Source organism: Pan paniscus, chromosome 12, assembly GCF_029289425.2.
Source record: "Pan paniscus chromosome 12, NHGRI_mPanPan1-v2.0_pri, whole genome shotgun sequence".
NCBI lineage: Eukaryota > Metazoa > Chordata > Mammalia > Primates > Hominidae > Pan > Pan paniscus.
In genome coordinates, this window is record NC_073261.2 from 49,964,749 (window position 1) to 49,984,281 (window position 19,533).

The following is a 19,533-nucleotide window of genomic DNA, read 5'->3' on the forward strand; positions in this document are numbered from 1 at the left end:
CTTAAAGCATACTTAAAAGCTATAAATAGCTCAAAAGAAAAAAAACTCCAGACTATAAAACAAAAAGAATCATCAATATTTCAAACCAACAAAAAAAGCCATAAAAATTATTTCAGTCCTTGGTTAGTCAGTCTATGCAATCAACTACTGTTCTGCTTCATATGAGGTTAGCAATCTTTATGAAAATATCAGCCTTTCAATTAGTGACCTGCAAGCTTTCTTTCTAATCCAATAGCACAATCTCCAAAATTATCAGAAACCTGCATTCAAGAGTCTTTTTCATGAAGTCCCTCAAAGAAACAAGTCCTGGATTGTAACTGACTATAAGTCACTTTTTGAGATGAAAGCAAAACAATCGTGGATGACAAAATTCTTAACACAGCCATAGCTAATGACATAGTTGACAAGGAAATTTGGTTATTTCTGTGGCATACAACAAGCTACCATAATAATCATAATTGTTACTGATAACATATATTAAGACATATCAGAATTTTAGGAATCTCATACAATCCTGGAACACTTGTTAACAACACAACTATATAAATATAAATATAACTGAAAAGAAGCTGTATTCGTGTATTTTCATGCTGATGATAAAGACATACCTCACACTGGACAATTTACAAAAGAAGAACTTTATTGGGATTACAGTTTCACATGGCTAGGGAGGCCTCACAATCATGGCGCAAGGTGAAAGGCATGTCTTACATGGCGGCAGAGAAAAGAAGAGAGCTTGTGCAGGGAAACTCCCATTTTTAAAACCATCAGATCTTGTGAGACTCATTCACTACCATGAGAACATCACAGGAAAGACCCATCCCCATAATTCAATCGCCTTACACCAGGTTCCTCCCACAACATGTGGGAATTGTGGGAGCTACAATTCAAGATGATATATGCGTGGGGACACAGCCAAACCATATCATTCTGCCCCTAGCCTCTCCCAAATCTCATGTCCTCACATTTCTAAATCAATCCTGCCTTCCCAACAGTCCCCCAAAGTCTTAACTCATTTCAGCATTAACTCAAAAGTCCACAGTCCAACATCTTATCTGATACAAGGCAAGTCCCTTCTGAGAAGTGAAGCTAGCTGGACTTTCTGGGTCAAGTGTGGACTTGGAGAACTTTTCTGTCTTACAAGAGGATTGTAAAATGCACCAATCAGCACTCTGTAGCTAGGATTGTAAAACGCACCAATCAACACTCTGTAGCTAGGATTGTAAAATGCATCAATCAGTGCTCTGTAGCTAGCAAGGGGATTGTAAAACGCACCAATCAGCACTCTGCAAAAATGCACCAATCGGCACTCTGTAGCTAGCAAGAGGACTGTAAAATGCGCTGATCAGCACTCTGTAAAACTCACCAATCAGCGCTCTGTAAAATGCACCAATCAGTACTCTGTAAAACACACCAATCAGCAGGATCCTAAAGGTAGCCAATCGCAGGGAGGATTGGAAAAAGGGCACTCTGATAGGACAGAAATGGAAAATGGGAGGGGCCAATAAGGGAATAAAAGCTGGTCACCCCAGCCAGAGGCATCAACCCACTGGGGTCCCCTTTCACCCTGTGGAAGCTTTGTTCTTTCTCTCTTCACAATATATCTTGATGCTGCTCATTCTTTTGAGTCCATGCCACCTTTAAGAGCTGTAATACTCACCGCAAAGGTCAGCGGCGTCATTCTTGAAGTCAGCGAGACCACGAACCCACTGGCAGGAACCAACTCTGGACACACTTCCACCTTTGAGCCTGTAAAATCCAAAGCAAGTTAGTTACTTTCTAGATACAATGGGGATACAGGCATTGGGTAAATACAGCCATTCCAAATGGGAGAAATTGGCCAAAACCAAGGGGCTATAGGCCCCATGCAAGTCCAAAATCCAGCAAGGCAGTCAAATCTTAAAGCTCAAAAATGATCTCCTTTGACTCCATGTCTTGCATCCAGGTCGTGCTGATGCAAGAGGTGGGTTCCCGTGGTCTTGGGCAGCTCCACTCTTGTGGCTCTGCGGGGTACAGCCTCCCACCAAGCTGCTTTCTTGGGCTTTTGTTGAGGGTCTGCAGCTTTTCCAGGCACAAAGTGCAAGTTGTCAGTGGATCTACAATTCTGAGGTCTGGAGGATGGTAAACTTCTTCCCACAGCTCCACTAGGCATTTCCCCAGTAGGGACTCTGTGCTGGGGCTCTGACCCTACATTTCCCTTCTTTACTGCCCTAGCAGAGGTTCTCCATGAGAGCCCCACCCCTGCAGCAAACTCAATCCTGGACATCCAGGCATTTCCATACATTCTGTGAAATCTAGGACGAGGTTCCCAAACCTCAATTCTTGACTTCTGTGCACTTGCAGGCTCAATACTATGTGGAAGCTGCCAAGGTTTGGGGTTTGCACCCTCTGAAGCCATGGCCTGAGCTCTATGTTGGCCTTTTTCAGCCATGACTGAAGTGGCTGAGACACAGGGTACCAAGTCCCTAGGCTGCACACAGCACGGGGACCCTGGGCCTGGCCCACAAAACCACCTTTTCTTCCTAGATCTCCAGGCCTGTGATGGGAGGGGCTGTGATGAAGACCTCTGACATGCCTTGTAGATATTTTTCCCATTGTCTTGGGGATTAACATTTGGCTCCTCATTAATAATGCTATTTTCTGCAGCTGGCTTGAATTTCACCTCAGAAAATGGTATTTTCTTTTCCACTACATCATCAGGCTGCAACTTTTCCAAACTTTTATGCTCTGTTTCCCTTTTAAAACTGAATGCCTTCAGCAGCACCCAAATCACCTCTTGAATGCTTTGCTGCTTAGAAATTTCTTCTGCCAGATACCCTAAATTATCTCTCTCAAGTTCAAAATTCCACAAATTTCTAGCACAGGGGCAAAATGCTGCCAGTCTCTTTGCTAAAACATAACGAAAGTCATCTTCGCCCCAGCTCCCAACAAGTTCCTCATCTCTATCTGAGGACATCCTCAGCCTGGACCTTATTGCTCATTTCAGTATCAGCATTTTTGTCAAAGCCATGCAATAAGTTTCTAGGGAGTTCCAAACTTTTTGACATTTTCCTGTCTTCCTGTGAGCCCTCCAGACTGTTCCAACCTCTGCCTGTCACCTAGTTCCAAAGTTGCTTCCATATTTTCAGATATCTTTTCAGGAATGCCTCACTGTACTGGTACCAATTTAGTGTTTTAGTCCATTTTCATGCTGCTGATAAAGACACACCTGAGACTGGGCAATTTACAAAAAAAAAAAAACAAACATTATTGGACTTACAGTTCCCGTGGCTGGCAAGGCCTCACAATCATGGTGGAAGGTGAAAGGCATGTCTCACACGGCAGCAGATAAGAGAAGAGAGTTTGTGCAGGGAAACTCCCCTTATTAAAACCGTCAGATCTCGTGAGACTCATTCGCTGTCATGAGAACAGCACAGGAAAAACACACCCCCATAATTCAATCACCTCCCACCAATTTCCTCTGACAACATGTGGAATTTATAATTTAGATGAGATTTGGATGGGGACACAGCCAAACCATATCAGAACTTAAACACCACCTCGGATTTGAAAATACTGTCTGCAAAATTATTGCATAACAAATAAGCCTAGTAAGCCTAATATGTTTCTCAGACTTCAGGGAAACTAACATCCATAAAAGTTAGATTGAGGTCAAAAAGACTGAATATAGAACTTGGAATTTTGCTTTTGGAAAGTCCGTCAAATATCAAAGGTTTAAGACACTTGATATCATAAAATAGCACCACGAGTTACTATAAAATAGTTATTCATTTAGCCAAAATAAATATACAAAAATGTTTACCCTTTGATAGTGAGGACACTCAGTTTCTCAAACAGTAAGTCCTAATAAAGATAATATGAAGCCAACGAAATCTGTCTCTCTCACGCGCGACATTTTTTTCTTCTGTAGTTTTAAACAGAAATCTCTTGTTATCTCTTACATAAAAAATGTGTTCAAAACAGTAAACCAAATCTTACCATCTTACCTTTATATGGTATAGTATTAATATTAAAGACAATTTTAACAAAACCTTATAAACTAATTTATTTAGTTGTAATCAATTTGATCATAAAATTTTCATAAACATTTTATAACCTTTATAATTTTCTATTAAAGAACAGATAATTCTCCAAGAAAACTCTGTTATTCTGACACATGGGCCCAGATGTGAGCCTTCCATTAGTGTGCTTTTGGTATTAATGTTTAATTTATAGAAAACTCTGAACTAATCTTATCCCTCAAAATTGGTTCTTACAATCTCATGCTCCCACCTCTTCTGCAATAGTCCCTATTTGACAAGATCCTTCAATTGTTGCTTCACCAGCTGGAAACTTCTGTGGCCAGCAGCACCTCTGCTTGAGTTTTGCTCATGCCCACTGTGCTCATTCCACCCACTCAGGCTGGCAGTCTGTGCTTGGCTCGTGCTACCGGTCTGGGTCCCACAACCATGAAGGGTAGGCCAGGTGCAGAGCAGCGAGGGGTGTATGGGTAAGCAAGTGTGAGGTTCGGCCACTGTGCACAGACAGGCATACTGGCTGTGGCAGGGGAGGCAGCTCGTGGTGCTGGTACAGGCACCGGCTCCATGCAAGGCTGCAGCTGGACCAGGCGTATCCCAAGCGGCTTCCACTGAGGGTGCTGGTGTCTGGATGAGGGGAACACGATGGTGCCTGAAAATTTGGAGACACCAGCAACCACAGAGCCCCAAGGCAGGGGGCATGCTATGGCTCTCTCATTCCCACCACCTGCAGCTCAGTGAATAGGGAGGAGCGTGTTTAATCTCTTTTAGTCCCGACACCTGCCTTTGTCCCATGGCTCCCAGGCTGGGCTAGCACTGCAGCTGCTTCCTATCACATGGGAATGCGACATTCCCAATGCTGCCCAATGCTGGCAGAGGGTGGGATAGCTATAATGTCACAGCTCTGGCTGGGGGAATCCCAAGGTCTGGGTTCCCAGAGGGTTGCTGCTCTTCACTCCCGCAGTCTGGTGAATGGGAGCATGTCACAGCTTGGTGAGCTGGCCAGGAATGTGTTACAGCTCCTTTTGCTCCCACTCATAGCTCAGAGAGCTGGCCAGGAATGTGTTATAGCACTTTTTATGCCTGCCATTCGACAGGTCCTGAGTTCTTATCCAGTCTCCAGGAAGAATGAGGTTACACGGAAAACAGGAGGGTGAGCAAGGTGGAGAAAGTTTTATTGAGTTTTAATCAGCTCTCATTGGAGAGGAGACCTGAAGTGGGTAGCTCCTACCTGCAGGCAGGTAGTCCTGACATGTGGCTGAGCCCAAGGTTTTTATGGGCTCAAAATGGAGAAAGTGCACGCTAATTGGTCCATGGGCAGACCTGGAAAAAGCACCATTTGATTGGCTGAAAGGCATCAAGGAGGTTTGCACTCTGGGTCGTGGATTCTACCTGGAACTGGCAGCTTGGTTTTCAGACTTCGGGCTGTCCCTGGTTTGAAGGTCAGGTTTCACTGGGGACCTGCCTCTATCTGTCTAGGAATTTGTCTACCTCCTGCCACTATCACCTGGGCCTAGAGGGATTCTGTAGTTTTAATTTCTGGCCCTGTGTCTCACAAAACAGTTCATTTTGATTATCACCATCTCCAGAGTCTGAAGATGAGGCTTTGACTGGTGTCAATGCTCAAGATTTAGCAGGAGTTGGTGCCTTCTGCAGACCCAGGAGTCAAAGTGCTGTAACTTAACAGTGCAAAGATTAGTTAATGAAATACTTATACTGCAGAAAGTTCTATCATTCTCTCTAACATGTCACAAATTAAAACATTGTGATTTAGTGGAGTTACTTCCCCCATCACTTCAAACCACTGTATTAAAGTAGTAAGGTGACTCATTACAAATGTCTAATTACTAGCATTCTAGGGACAAAATTGTGACCAAAAGCATCAAAAATGTGATAGATACTATGCCCAACTTATCAAAATAAAAACTAATGTTTCTCTCCATTATTAAAAAAAAGGGCAAATGCAATATCAGTTTCAGAAATTCAGTATGAGAACAACTTAAATACTATGCAACAAAACAAAAGCAAAGTAAGAACGAGTATACAATAATTTCTTCCAGCTTCTTAAAAGAGCATCATTACACATTTCCAAGATTAGTTTGTAGATACAGTACTGCTAGCTGATTAGATAACTTTTACTAATAAAATCTTCAAACCAGTGCAATACTTGCACATATTTTGTTTTCAAGTACATACATAAAGGCTAATCAGTAATAAATGGCTTGGGATAAAAAATCACTAGAAAGTCTCACATAATTTTTTTAAAAAATAATTTTTCCTACTTAATCCAAGTGAATGTCAGTTAATGTTAATAATAGTAAACACAACTAAAGTAGTTTGAGATAAATTCCAATCAATAATCAATATAATTCCCTTAAAGATGAGGCCAATCTTTCCTGAACATTAAAACTCTATACCCATATCATAGTTTTTCCTCATTAAAGGAAAAGATCTGAAATTAACTCAAATTATTGATTTAATTGAATCACCTTGGAAATAAAACACCATTTAAACATTTCTACTGTCATCTACTTTCCCAAATAACAAAGTATTAATATACAATGTACTGTTTCTGTTCAGAACTTACAAAAATAAGCCTTTTAGTAATTTATTTTTGCCAAGAACCTTAAAGCTATCGTAGCTCTCCAGATCATCAGAGGTAAGCAAAACTAATCAAATTTTAAATAGCCAGTGTCCTCTATCAATTTTGGAAGCTTGATAAAGTTAGCTTAGGAAATTTAAATAAATAGAGCAAATGGAAACCAGCCCCCAATTTTTCTCCTACTCATTTTACCTTGGAGGCTACAGTGTTACTCAGAGCCTAAAGAAAAATCATATAATGAATATTTTGTTCCTGAAACACCATGGAGTGTCTTCAAGTCCACCAATGTCACTATACAGTCACCCCAATTAAAAAATTCCACTTTAGGTATGTGACCAATAAGTTCTTTAGTGCTAGTACTATCTATTCAGAATAGCAAATCCAGTGTGAATCAATGCAAGCATGTATGTGAAAATTTGGCTCCAAGCTAAACCTGGTTTCACACTTAAATAGATTTTAAAAATTGCCAAACTTCCAACATATTTCTTTATAATATTTTATTTTAACATCATCAAAACTAACAGCTTTAACTATGAGCAATGTTAACTGGTCAAATTTATCTAATTTTCTATTAGGTTTTAAAGAATATTTCATTACATAAACTTTTAAACTTCCTATTTTCTCTGTATGTGTATAAAAATAGACACAGAGAAAGAAGAAAAACTATATATGACATACACAGACACCTATGACACGCTTGGACTTTGTGATTTTTTTTCTAGGTTTTGTTTTGTTTTGTTTTGTTTTTTGAGACAGAGTCTCGCTCTGTTGCCCAGGCTGGAGTGCAGTGGCGCCATCTAGGCTCACTGCAAGCTCCGCCTCCCAGGTTCATGCCATTCTCCTGCCTCAGCCTCCCGAGTAGCTGGGACTACAGGCGCCAGCCACCACACCCAGCTAATTTTTTGTATTTTTAGTACAGATGGGGTTTCACCGTGGTCTCAATCTCCTGACCTCGTGATCCACCCACCTTGGCCTCCCAAAGTGCTGGGATTACAGGCATGAGCCACCACGCCTGGCCCTTTTTTACTTTTTAATAACTAGTCAGTCATTTTACTTGAGGACAAAAATTCACCATACGAATCCTTTCTCATTCAAAATTATTCACACAAGCCCGCAAGAGTGTCCATTCTGAAACAGTCAGACTGCTTCCCTCTCTCAGTCTGTTGGGCTTGTTCAACCTGCATATGGAAAAATTCCTTAAAAATTTCCCCAGTTGAGAGGAGCAGATGTTGCTGTCAGGGTCCACAAACGTCACTCACCTATACGGAAGCAGATGTCCAATTTCAAAGGCAGTTCTTCTGAGGTGATCAGGAGCATGATTGGGGCTGGCAGCAGTGGGGCCAGAAACAGACAGAAACTCACCTGCAGTCAATATTTGGAAGGCAGCTCCTTAGCAGGACTTCTGAAACTCCAGGCCCACAGCAGTCAAGCCATGAGCAAAGTGTTCCTGGTCATGGAACTAAAATCTGTTACCTAAATATCTGTGGTTTAGTCTAAGTTCTGCTGTTTGCTGCACAGAAAGCCAATGACTGAGAAGACAAGTACTGCCAAGGAAGAAGGTTTTAATGGGGTGCAGCAGCCAAGGAGATGGGAGATCACTCTCACATCCATCTCCCTGACCAACTAAAACTAGGAGTTTATATAGCAGGGAAGAAGTGTAACTATGTGTAGGAAAATAAGAACTTAGGAGGGGTAAGAAAGCAATCATGATGAATGTGAGACCCAGCATCTCCTTGTTGGGTGTGATGATCTGGTGAGTTTCAGTTACATGATACTTTTTGAGAGGCCTGGGGCTCCAGTTCCTGAGGAAGGAACTCAGATAAAACAAATGTAAGTTTCAAGTTTTAAGACCGGAAGGGTGAATTTCTATGTTTATCAAAAAAAAAAAAAAAAAAAAAAAAAAGAAAGAAAGAATATCTCTGGGACTATTGGGTCCATTTCATTTGTTATTCTTTGACTTTTCACCCATCTATTGTTAATTTAAAGTGAGTTTCTTAAGCATTTAGTTAGGTCATATTAGTTAGTTTAATCTCCAGCAATCCCCATTTATTAATACATGTGTTTTGACCAGTATTATTTAATATACTTACTGTTGGGATATAGGTTTATCATTTTATTATGTCTTTTCTGTTTATTTGCTTTATGTTTTAATTTCTATGCTTTCTTTTCCTGCCTTCTTTTAGGTATTTTGCACTTTTTTTACTATTCTATTTTACCAATTGTGTTGTTATTGAATCTTATTCTTTTTATAGTGTTTTAAGTCAGTGGTCCCCAGCTTTTTGCTACAAGGGACCAGTTTTGTGGAAGAAAATTTTTCCACAGGTGGTGGCAGGGTATGGTTTTTGGATGAAACTGTTCCACCTCAGATCATCAGGCATTAGACTGTCAAAAGAAGTGTGCAACCTAGATGCCTTGCATGTGCAGTTCACAACAGGGCTTGCATTCCTATGAGAATCCAGTGCTGCTGATGATCTGATAGGAGGTGGAGCTCATGTGGTAATGCTGGCTCACCCTCCACTCACCTCCTGCTGTGCAGCCCAGTTCCTAACAAGCCACGGACTGGTATCAGGGGTTGGACACCCCTTGTTTAAGTGGTTGCTTTCAACATTACAATATAATACTTAACTTTTAGCCGTCTACTTATTTTATTTTATTCTATTTGACTACTTCAAGTGGAATGTAGAAACTTTACCACCAGATAGCTCTCTTTTCCTGTTATACTTATTTGTTTTATGTAATATATCTTTATGCACTGAAAATCTATTAGGTAATTTAAAACAATTTTGTTTCAATTCTCAAACATGTTTAAAGAACTCAAAAAGAGATTAATAGTCTATTTTGTTACATCAATATTTATTTTTTATCTTGCTTTTCTTTCATCTTAATGTTTCAAGTTTCCTTTTGGTATCACTTTATTTCTGTCAAAATAATGTTTTTTGGAATATTTTTAAAGTAGCTGTGCTGGCCATAGATTCTTTATTTGAGAAGTCTTTATACTTTCATCACTTTTGAAGGACATTTTAACTGGATATAGATGTTTGGGTTGACAGTAGTTGTCTTCTAGCACCTTACAAATATTAAGCCACTTCTTCCTAGCATCAGTTGTTTCTGATGAGAAACTTGTTGTCATTCAAATAGTTTCCTTATAAATAATACATTATTTCTCTATAGCTGCTTTCAAGATGTTTTTCTTTGTTTTTAAAATTTAGTACTTTGATTATCATGTGACTAGGCGTGAATTTCTTTCTTCATGTTATTTTCTTTGCAGTTCACTGAGATTACTCAATATGAGAGTTTATGGCTTTAGTCAAATTTGCAATGTTTGTGTATACATACACAAAATATATTAGTATGTATATATATACACACACACACACATATACACGTATATCTGTATATATACACACATATATATAAATACATACACATATACTTCTGCACTATACTTCTTTTTCTTTTTTCCTTGTATAATTCCAATGACACAAATGTTTTACCTTTTAGTAGCCTCCCACAGGTCCTTGAGCATTGTTTTGTTTTGTTTATCTTTCCTCTGTCTGTTGTTCAGCTTGGATAATTTCTACTGATCCATCTTTAAGATTGCTAATTCCTCCCTGTCATCTCCATTCTGATTTTAAGCTAATTCAGACATTGAGTTCAACAAATAATTTTTAATTGTTTTTGTAATGAACATATGTCAAAAGTTTTATTTAATTCATTAATTAATGAAAAAAACAAAAAGATGTTTAGACCAATTCAACAAGATTGAAGAGAGTAACTAATATCTTCCAGTTCACTAAATTGTAAACTTTGTTGTTATCTTTCTTTCTGCCAGACAGACTGTTTTTGTGTTTTTACAAAATGAACAAAAATCCAACCACTTACATGTAACTTCTTTAAGTTCAGGAATTCTGAAGAAGAGTAAACAATGAGTAGAAGAAAGTGCATTATCTTAGACAATCCTTAAGTGGGCTTTTTTCCCCATATGACATTGAAAAGACATGCCACTTACTTAATTGCCTTATTTCTTATTGCCAAGTTTTGGTAACTTTTCTTAACTTTGGAAGAAAGGTGACTATTTTACTGGCTGATTAAGAAACATTTAAGAAATTCTGCATAATCACATACAAGAAAGTTCAGAGTCTACAAAATTTTGAGACCATAAAGTGTTAGTATTTTCTATTTATGCTGAGAAGCCATGGTAATGGCTTGACTACACATCAGCTGTAGCCACAGAGAACTTGAGTCAGGGAAGAATGGATTCAACTTTTTAAAATATTGGAAAGCCCAAGGCCTTTTATGAGATTTCTGAGAACTCTAAACGAACCAGTATTATCATATCCTTCTCTGACTTGGAGCTCTTGCTTTTGCTGAATTAGTTCAATTGAGGAATTCTCTCATTTTCTTGCTGTTATTGTCACTGGCAGAAAATATGTACCCTTTTTTTAATTTGCACAACACAAAAATAAGACAAAACCTACTCACATAGGCATTTATGTGGACTTCACTGGAAAGTTTAGGAAGATGGAAAAATTTACATTTCAAATGCAAACAACGTAGGCATTGGCAATTCCTGTTCCCAAAATGATGCCTCTCCTGTTCTCTTATCAGATTTTTCCTCCTCTATTATTTTGTATTTCTGATTGAAAAACCTGTTTAATTGTCTTTTTAAGAAAATCATCATGGTTACTAATAATGTAGATATTCAGAGTTTTATCTTCACATTAAGTAGTTTATTTAAAAAAAGTGACCTTCAATAAAATTTAATCCCTCCTTTCAGAAAATGTCTAGTGCTAGCCAATAAAGGAAAAAGTTCATACATTTTTGTAAGAAAGAATTAAATCTTTCCCCTTCTCTCACTCAAAACATTGTTCATTCTGTCCATGCTCTCATTTCCAAATGATTTAACCTGTTTCTTATCATGGTCAGGAGCCTCTTGCTGTTTCCATAAGTCTCCACTTAGGAGGTGCAGTACTCAGGGTCAGGATCAGGTTAAGACAAGAGATGCACTTTTTCTGAGCTCTAAAATCCAAGGGGTCACCAAAAAATTCATCGATCAAAAGAACATTTCCATGCACCATTTGCAACATTTAATACACTAAATTGATGCCAAAAAAGAGAAAAATCCATGAGGAACAAACCATCCAAATTCCAAATAAAAATAAGGCAAATATAATTGATTATTATTATTTTGCCTCAGTTTTTAATATTGCTTCACAAAGCACTGTTAATTGGTTTTTACTTTTGTTTAACTGTTTTCTATTTTACCGTCATGTTTTGCAATTAATTTTTATTTCAAAAATTGTTCTTCTAAATAGTATTAATCACTGAACATTGCAATATGCTCCCAAATTCCACACCCCAGACAAGCTTTCCACCTATTCCACCTCAGCCCTCTAATCAAGGTGAAAAATAAGGTTGGGGATCTTTCTGAGAAATAAATATACATGTCATAAAAAGAGCTAAACTCTGTAAAATATTTAAAGAGGTTTACGTATTTTCAGAAGCCAAATATGAGTGACCAATGCCTGTGACACAGCCCCAGGAAGTCCTGAGAACATGTTCCAAAGATGGTTGGGTTACAGCTAGATTTTATACATTTTAGGGGGTCAGAGGCTATAAGCAGCCATCAGTCAATACATATAAGGTATATATTTGTTCAGTCTGGAAAAGCAGGACAACTCAAAATGGGGGTTTCCAGATCACAAGTGGATTCAAAGATTTTCTGACGGGCAATTGGTTGAAAGAGTTAAATTATTATTGAAGAACTGTAATCAATAGAAAGGAGTATCTGGGTTGAGATAAGGAGTTGTGGAGATCAAAGTTCTTATTATGCACCCCCAATGGCTTGCAGAGGAACCCTCCAAGTAGTAGCCTTCAGAAAGGACAGATAGTAAATGTCTCTAATCAGATCCAAAAATGTGTCAGTCTCTTATTTAATCTCTCCTGGATCAAAGAAAAACTTGTAAAGGGAAAATGATTCTCTTTAGAATGCACATTTTCCCCACAAGAGGTATCTTAGCAGGGTATTTCAAAATATGTCAAAGAAATATATCTTAGGGTAAAATATTTTCATTTCTTTCAAGGCCTGCTATCTGTCATGTGATGCTATACTATAGTCAGGTTGGAACTTGATATCTTATTGTTACAAAGTGTTTTGTCAGTCTTAAGATATCTGTCTTAATCTTAATGCTGGTCAGTTGTGCCTGAATTCCAAAGGGAGGAAGGCATAATGAGACATGTCCAATTCCCCCTTCCCATCATGAACTGCACTTGTTTTTCAGGTTTACTTTGGAATGCCCTTGGCCAAAAGGGGGATCCGTTCAGTCAGTTGAGGGGTCTTAGAATTTTATTTCTGATTTACACACAAATATAAGAGAAGTTTCTGAGAAATAGAAGAAGATAGAAAGTTGATGTGGGACATAGGAATTAGATTTAAAGTTGGGTTATCATGCTTCTAAGCCCAGAAAACAAGTGATAGTAAATAGTATTCACAATCTAGGTGGCAGAGAAAGCTGATGGGGTAAAAACCTGTTGGGCTTCAGTCTTCTCTTCTGAAAACTAAGTGGGCTGCACTTGATTAACTATCCTTGCCCCTGGCTGGTGGTGAGAATGTGTTATGGAAGTGAACAGGGGTCCACTTACTTGGTGCAGTAAGACCAGATATCCACGCTGACCTTTGCAGCAGGAAAAAGGAAAGCATATATTTGCAGGGCACCAAGCAAGGAGAATCAGGCAGCTTACACTTATGTCCCAACCTCCCCAATGGCTTGCAGATAAGGGGTAAAGTCAGGGGTAGATTTCAGGAAAGCAGAAGTTACGGGAAAAACTTAAAATCAATACGTGGAGGTTACACAGTGGTGCTGGCCTAAAAGTGTGGGATGTCTTGAAGAGGGGTCTTATAGGTCACAGGTAGATTAAAAGATTTTCTGATATACAAAAGGTTAAGGAAGAAAAGCTTGATTTAAAAATTTGGGGTCTGCAAAGAAGAATGTTAGCTCTGGCTTGTGGGGGTGAGTTTCTCCAGGCCTGGCAGGAAGAAATTTATAACAAGGAGTGGTGGTCAGAGGTCAGTCTGCAGTTCCTCCTTGTCTGAGGCCTACCTGCTGTGCTGGCAGATCCTCTTGGGGGGGATCTGTTTCTGAAAAACAAGTCAGAAACATATGTTAAGATGTTATCTTTAGTTTCTATAGGAAAACCAAACAACCTGTGATTGTAGCTTCCTTGGCTATTGTATTAGGCTACTATTATCTTGTTGCTTTACAGGTTGCTTATTTACTTGTTAGGGATAGCTAGGAACCTAGAATTTCCCTTAAAATAACTCAAGATTTTCCTTTATTTCAATGCTTGGCAGGGGACGGCAGGTACAGGCCCCTAAGAGAGGGTCTCTGCTCTGTCTCAAATGGTCTGAGTCGATTTTTTAAAACATTGATTCCCCTAGTCCTACCCACAGATCATTAAATTATAACCTCCAAGCTTGCAGCCAAGACATCAGCCTTTTCAACATTGCACCCACCTCCTTGGAAACTGCCCATTTGATATCCATACAATTCATTTTCAACGACCCGCAATTCCTTCTACATCCTCAAGAAACCATATATCGACCCTAAATTAAAAATACCTGATTTATTCCATGAGGTTTTGCTTTTGCTGTTACTTTATTGCTCAGTTCTAAAATATATATTTGGATTGTCTTCACTTTGGATCATATTCTACTTTGTTTCTGATATTTCCTATCATTCTATTTATTTCAATTATGTCTCTTTGGGAGGCCGAGGCAGGCAGATCACGAGGTCAGGAGATCGAGACCATCCCAGCTAACACAGTGAAACCCCGTCTCTACTAAAAAAAAAAAAAGAAGTACAAAAAAAATTAGGCGGGCATGGTGGCAGGCTCCTGTAGTCCCAGCTACTCCGAGGCTGAGGCAGGAGAATGGCGTGAACCTGGGAGGCGGAGCTTGCAGTGAGCTGAAATCGCGCCACTGCACTCCAGCCTGGGCGACAAAGTGAGACTCCGTCTCAAAAAAAAAAAAAAAAAATTATGTCTGTGATTGCTTGCTGAAGCATTTTATAATAGCTGATTTAAATTCTTTGTCATAGAATTCCAACATCTGTAAGATCTTGGCCTTCTCATCCGTTTAATGCCTTTTATCCTGCACGTGGAGATTTTCTTAAGTCTTTATATGCTGAGTAATTTGGGCTTGTATCCTAGACATTTTGAATATTATGCAATGAGACTCTGTCTTGTCTAAATGATACTTAATATTGATATTTTTGTTTCAGCAGATAATCAGCATAGTTGGGTGCACAAAACAAATTTCAACCAGTTTTAGTTTATTGTGGTTTTAATTCATTTCTATTGCCACTGCCTTTATAATTCAGATCTGTCCCATGTGTACACCAGCCAGTGGCCAGTCTGGGACCTAGGCAGTAGTCTGTCTTTTAGTTTAGTTTTCAAAAAATATGGTATGTTGTTTAGGTTAGGATCCATACATGATCAGGTCAAGGGTGAGCCCATGAGATCATACACAGCTTTATAAATTCACAGTTCTGAGTTCTTCCCTATCTGGGATTATCGCTATACTTTTCAGTTTTCTGGGGCTTTCCTTTTTGATCCTTTAACTAGAAAGCTGAAGCTTTATTTGTCCTGCTGTGCCACACACTTCCTGTGAGTGTGACCACTTCTGGGATTGGTCACACTCACAGTAAGCAGGGTGAGGACAAATAGGGACCAAAATAGTGACATTTTATCCCACCTTCTTAGGACCACAGCTGCTCAACTGGAAAGGAAAGCTTGCTCACTCTGAGTTTTAGGTGCCTGCAAGCTGCCTTGCTTCCACTGTGGCCATCACTCCAATCTCTGCAAGTGGATCTGCCTAGGAACTGAATGGAATGAGAGATAATTTTAAGTAGGAAGAGAAAAAGAAGTATAAGAAGGAAAAGAAAACCGGGATTTCTCCCACCAACTCTGAATGTTAGGAAACCACATTTCCATTCCTCTAGTCAGAACTGGTGGGCCCCTCCTGGAGTGTTTTCTGTCTACCAAAATACACCCATCCAGATTTTAGGCAACCTCAAGGCCAGGAAGGTGAAAAAGGGGAAAAATGTATAATTACCACAGTGTGGTAGAACTTTAAATTCTGGCCTTTCCAAATCTGCCTACCACAAACTACTTGTCTGTGTCCACATAGAGCTTTTCCATGCATTCTACTCAGGTTGTATAGGTGTACTCAGTAAGAAAGATAAAGTACACTTTATCTTACCCAGAACCAGAGTCTGTTTAGGAAGTTTAAATGCTTTTGAATAGCAATTGCTTAAATGGTTCTGCTTAAATATTTTTCAAATGGTTATTTTTTTTTAAATAAATTTTATTAGAATCTAATATCATCACTACTTTATTAGGAGTACACTTGATTTTCTCATCTTGATGGCTTTATATATTTTATAGCAAATCTCCTGCCCTTTATTTAGTTATAAAAATATCTAAAATTGAATTGCATATATATTGAATTTGTACTCTGAGATATATAATTTTAAAGCACTTTACATGTATTAACTCATTAGTCTACAAAACAAGCCTGTGAAATAATTATTGCTCTTGTTCAAAATTAACAGAGGCACAATAAAATTTTAAACAGATTATTTGAGAAAACAGCAATTCACAAGTCAGACATGTCCAAACCAGGTATGGTTTTGAGGCTTCGCCTGAGGAACTGGAGGGCAAGGTTTTTGTAGGATTAACACAGAATTAAAGCAAATAAAATATTTGATTGGTGACACTTATACAATTGCCTTATTTGTCTATCCTGCTGTAGAGTGTTTAGTTATATAAATTGGTTGGCAGCTTCTGATAAATTAGCCTTAAGTCCGATTTTCTTTAGTATGTGTGTTGTTAAGAAATAAGCTAAATTTTGTTTATGTGTGCAAATCAAACAAGTTTAAGGTCACTTATGAGGCCTACCTGTCTTTGTCTGCTTAGAAATTCTCCAGGCCTGGTCCCCATTTTAATTTACTTTAACACCCCAAATTTGTAGATGTGGACTCTGAAGCATAGAATGGTTAAAGATTAAAAAAAAAAAAAAAACTTGCTGAGAGTAACTCAGCTGGAAAGTAGAATCAGAACGAGGATTCAGATATTGGCAGGTGGATTTCACAGCCTTTTCTCAACCAATACGCTATGCTGCCTTTCATATATACAGTAAGTAATAGGTGCTATGAACTGAATTTTGTCTCCCTAAAATTTGTATATTGAAGCCTTATCCCCCAATACCTCAGAATTTAATTGCATTTGGAGATAGGGTCTTTATAGAGTTAATTAAAGTTGCAATGAAGTCATTAGGGTAAGCCCTGATCCAATGTGAATGATGTCCTCATAAAAAGAAGAAATTTGGACACCAGACATGGCCAAAGGAAGACAATGTGAAGATGCAGAGGGAAGATGGCCAAGTACAAAAACAGAAACCTGGAATGTATTCTTTCCTCAGAGCCCTTGGAAGAAACCAACCCTGCTGGTATCTTAATCTCTAAAATCTAGCTTCCAGAAATGTGAGAAAATAAAATTTTGTTGTCTAAGCCAACCAGTCTATGGTACTTTACTGTGAAAACCCTAGCAAAGTAATACAGTGGTAGAAACTTCATTCTCAAAGCACCTAAATGTACCTTAAATATTAAAGGTACTGAGTAAACATGTGTTTATCCATGAAGATTTGACTCGTTTAAATAAATTGAGATCATCAAATAGTTAACTCAATTTGTAGCTCCGGAAATAGCAGTTTTAAAATATGGCAAATTACATTTGCCAATGTAATTTTTGGATCTCTAGTTTGAGCTAGTTTTCTAGCTTATAGAAACTAAGATATCTAGATCTGAGTTTAGAGCTCATTTTTACAGAGAACAACATAAGAGGAAAACATTTGAAGAGAACAGATCCTACTAGAATAAGAAAAGAGACACAAGCTAAAGAGATAAAGGAACTGCAGAGACAGATTCTCAACATTTCAATTTGGTATAGAGCCATCATTTTTTTCTCTGGCATTTAAACCATTTGTGCTGAAAATTCAAGTGCTTGTTACAATATATTGATTTTTTCCTTTTTTTTCCCCACAATCTAAACATACTGACATTTCACTAGCACTTTTTAAATAGTTTGAGATCTACTGCATTTGTCATTTAAAATTTAACTGATGTCTATAAAACTAAATGCTTCTAGTAACACTTTGGTGTGGTTGACTACTCCTAAAAGACATGGCTAGGAGAAATGGGACATAAGATTTGGAATTTTATAATAAATCTTTGAATATATTATATATTGACTTCTTTCAATGAGTAACTAAAGCTCAAGGAGAACGTTGGCTACATGAGATTAAGATTAGATCTGGCTCCTTGCTTCAGTGTGATGAAAATAAGCAAACCTTACAAGCTTTGTATCTTTTTTCTTTTATATTCCTGTGAGAAGTAGCAATTATTCAGGGAGACAATAAAAATAAAAAGACAAGGAAGCTTTGAAAAAGACAAAAACTTGAGCCTCCCATCACTATCATAGATGCTGACTGAAATCAACCAAGGAACATAAACAAAGAGGGAACATGTGTAACAAACACAGAGACTAGGAAATGGTGCCATCAAATATGTCAAAGAGTTGTTATTGGATATGGCATATATGAAGACATATTAGAAGAAAATCCTAATAATAAATATCAAAAGAGAAGGAAACTTTGCTTTCTTGAGGAAAAAAAAAAAGCAGTATGATTGAAGAAATAAAAGTGAAGTATATAGACTACTTTGTAATCTTAACGTTGAAAATAATTGACTTTAAGAAATAAGATTCAGATGAATAGATAAGACTACAAATACAATAGACAATTGTGTAAGACAGAAAATGCAAATCAATTAATAATGCAATATTCAAAAATATTACACTAGAAGCAGCAAAATAACTGACAAAAGTTTAATTAAACTATGATCAGAAACGTTGTGAACATTGAGCAGAGATCTAAAATATGGACAATGGATCTTACTAAAGAAATTTCCAGGGAGATGAAACAAATGACAAAAATATTATGAAGCCAATAAACCTGAGATGAAGATTGGCCTAAAGGTGAAGCTCACGGGAATAACATAAACTAGAAAAAAAGGAGGACTAAAGTCATTTAACTTTTTACCTAGTAATTTTTATTTTTAGAAAAGGAATTAAGAATTCACTACAAACCCCAAAATAAGAGACTGAAGCATAATTCTAATCAGTTGAATTTGCCTATAAACAGACAATTAAGTGTCTTGTCTTCTAACATTTATTTGATTGTCCATTCAACACAGAGGATACTTTGCTGAGGAAGATAGATAATACAGGCAAGAGAGCCAGGTACAGAACCCCTTCTAATTTAGAACCTAATTTAGGTGGGTACGACAAACACAGAGGACAAAATAAACAAGAAGTCTCATCATGATCTAGCAATTAATTTCCCTGAACTTATTACCATTCATTCCTTTCTATTATTAACTAAGAATGTTGACTCTTGCATATAGGAAGCAGTACAAGCAATCCAGCAGTGGCTGGAAAAGCCTGCATGCTGGGGAACAGCTGATGGAAAGTAAAGAACTTAGGGAGCCACACTAGGACCCTTCAATTAGAGAAGCAGCCTCTGGATTCAGCCCAACTCTGAACGTGGCAAAATTATTGTAGTGGCAGTGCTAATCTTAGAAGCTGGCAGTCTTCCAGTTTCTTTGAAGTGGTCCCTTGCTTGGCGTCTGCTCCTGGTCTTTGAACTCCAGAGATAAGTTTGCCTATTGACAAAACCAAAACCATTTTATTCTCATGGGAGTGTCTTTTCTATGTGCCCCTGTGCTAACTTTTAATGCTCAGAATAAGAGAGGGAAATAAAGTTTCCATGAAAAAAATAGAATGATGCTCTGGGTAACT

The 19,533-nt window shown here is 38.1% G+C and overlaps 1 long non-coding RNA gene across 2 annotated transcripts in view; it reads right to left on the reverse strand.

Moving 5' to 3' along the window:
- The window catches only part of LOC134728611 (uncharacterized), a 551,913-nt gene that overhangs the window by 319,398 nt on the left and 212,982 nt on the right, over positions 1-19,533 (reverse strand). For both annotated transcript variants that reach the window (XR_010109198.1, XR_010109197.1), the window contains exon 3: positions 1,661-1,749. This is a non-coding gene — a long non-coding RNA (uncharacterized LOC134728611). The remainder of the gene's footprint in view (positions 1-1,660; positions 1,750-19,533) is intronic.